This window comes from Echinops telfairi, unplaced genomic scaffold, assembly GCF_000313985.2.
Source record: "Echinops telfairi isolate 266 unplaced genomic scaffold, ASM31398v2 ScPeMD7_18;HRSCAF=68, whole genome shotgun sequence".
Taxonomy (NCBI): domain Eukaryota; kingdom Metazoa; phylum Chordata; class Mammalia; order Afrosoricida; family Tenrecidae; genus Echinops; species Echinops telfairi.
In genome coordinates this window covers 80,996,967-80,999,455 of record NW_022103915.1, presented here as the reverse complement: position 1 = coordinate 80,999,455, position 2,489 = coordinate 80,996,967, and positions in this window count along the sequence as shown.

Here is a 2,489-nt window from a genome sequence, read left to right as displayed (position 1 = left end):
TATAATGATTGATAGTAGTGATTATTGGGAAGTATGAAAATAGAGAGCTTGTAAGCCCACTTGTCTTCAGCCATTAAAATTGGATTGTTAAATGGGTTTAGGACACTCCTGCCAAGAAGGCTCTGAAAAGATCAGCCCCACCCAGTGTCTCGAGGGCTCAGGACATTCAAAGTTGAAGAAACTTGCCTTGGGAGCTGTTGACAGCTTAATTTTAAAAAGGAACTCTTTGGATTTTTGAATTTTGAACTAGTGGCTTTTGTCAGAAGTTGGAAAAAGTCTGGAACCATGAAGAAAACTTCCCTCTAGGACTGAATGTTAAAGGAAGTCTGTGGCAGCCTGAAATGCTTGCTAGGTGATCAACTGGATCCACTTGTTGCATGGAAGTGGAAGAAATGCAACAATAAAGAAACAGGTTGAATCTGGCCAATGACACCCATGGACCTGGTTTACCGGAACTAGAGGAGAAAACCAAAACAGGTTCACTAGTCTGAAGTTCATGATCACAGGGTGCTAGAGTTGTTGAGAATTTGATGGAGTCCATGGTCTAAAGACAAAGCAGCCAATGGACACCCTGGTGAAGCTAAGTGAAGCAGCCCACATTGGGTTGACCAGAACCCAACCAGATGAGGAGATTTTTGAGCCTGTGAACTGGTACTTATTGCTGCTGACTTTATGGATGGCCTGTCCTGATTTGACTTTGATTGTGGTTATAGACTTCACAAGGTTCCAAATGGAATGAAGATTCTTCACGTCAAAGAATATGATTGTCTCCTCAGACCACTGGGATGATGTAAGTGGGAAGTATAGAAATTGGATACCCAAAATGAGGAGGATAAAGGCATGAAGTGGCTGGCTTACAAACTTTCATAGGTGGGGGAATATATTCATAGGATTATGCTGTAAGTGTTTACTTAACTGCAATTGTTATGCATAGAATATTTTTGTGTTGTTCACTTAGAGAATATTATGTTTAAATGAGGCTTTGGCACGTATTTAATTACATGCATTTTAGTTTTATCCTGTTAGGTACAGATATGATTTTATTATTTTTGTTCAAAGATTATGTATGGCTACAGAGTTATGTAAAAGTGTCAACTTGACAAAGGGTGGTCTGTAGTAGTTACATAATATGTCAACTTAAGGAAGGGAGGGGTAGAGTCTGGCCTGTAAATCAGATCACATCTTGATGACCTCATTTGGAGTCATGATGGAGATAAATAGCTCACTGGAGGCAGGACACACTCACTCTCTGCAAGACATTCCTCTTTACATGACACATGAAGCTACACTAGAGCCCTGGATCTGGAGGAGCCACATGGAGATCCCTGCCAGCGCTGAGATGCTTCCACTGCCACTGGATCCACAAGACTTTTCACCTACTGGATTGAGATGTTCCTGTATTTGGCATCATTTCATGTGTTGTGTGAGTCTGAAGAGGAATTTCTAGATTGGTGTTGGATGTATGGGCTAGAATTGGATTTATGGACTTAATCTGAACTGGGCTGGGATGTTTTCTCAATATAAAATTACTCTTTATATAAAGTACTCTCTTACACAGATATGAGTGTGTATAAATTTTGTTTCTCTAGTCTACCAAGACTAACACACTCCCCTTCCTATTATGTGTATGCCTCTAGTACATCGCCTTCCTGTTATGTATGTGTATGACTTGACTTACATGCCCATTGATTATATAAACCTATTAGAGAATACATTCTCTCTCTCTGGTTCCAGACTCCATGGCAGAGGTGAGCCAAGCATGCCTGGCATGTTGTCCTTTATTTCCTCCCTTTAACTACACAACCACTGCTTACGGCCCTGTCAATTGTGGAGGCTGGTCCTCCTCAGTCAAACTGGAGCATAGTAAGTACTGTCTGTAAACAAGAAGGAGGACGCCTTAGAAGGAGTCAATAATAGCAATAAAAAGAATCCAATAAGAATTTCAGAACTCAAATGGACCTGGATTATGTGCAATGATTGCAATTGCAAATTAGCTATGTCAAGTACCATATATACTTGAGTATAAGCCGACACAGGTATCAGCCAAGGCACCTAATTTTACCACAAAATCTGCATTAAAAAATGTGCTGAAAAATTTGGCTTGTACATGAGTATATATGGCATCTTGTTCTGGTTAACATTTCCTACCCAAGCTACATTATAGATATTTTGGAGGAAAAACAAACAAACACGGGGCCCCAAGATCATTTAATATGATCCATCATTCGTGTTTGCTCGCAGCCGCAGGACTAGGTGAATTACTGTGCATCAACAAAAAGGAAACTTGAGCTTGCTTGCTTCTTTGAGAATGCAATGACATGCTCAGATTCCCAAAGATAATCTGAGTAAATCTTACAGGAATGCTAGGAAGAAGTGCAGCATATTGGACTGGAAATGCAGTATCAGTTTTCAAAAACCTAGAGTTTATGGATGACTAACTCAACATTCAGGAAAAAAAGAGCATTCTAGAAGAATTTATTCATCATGGG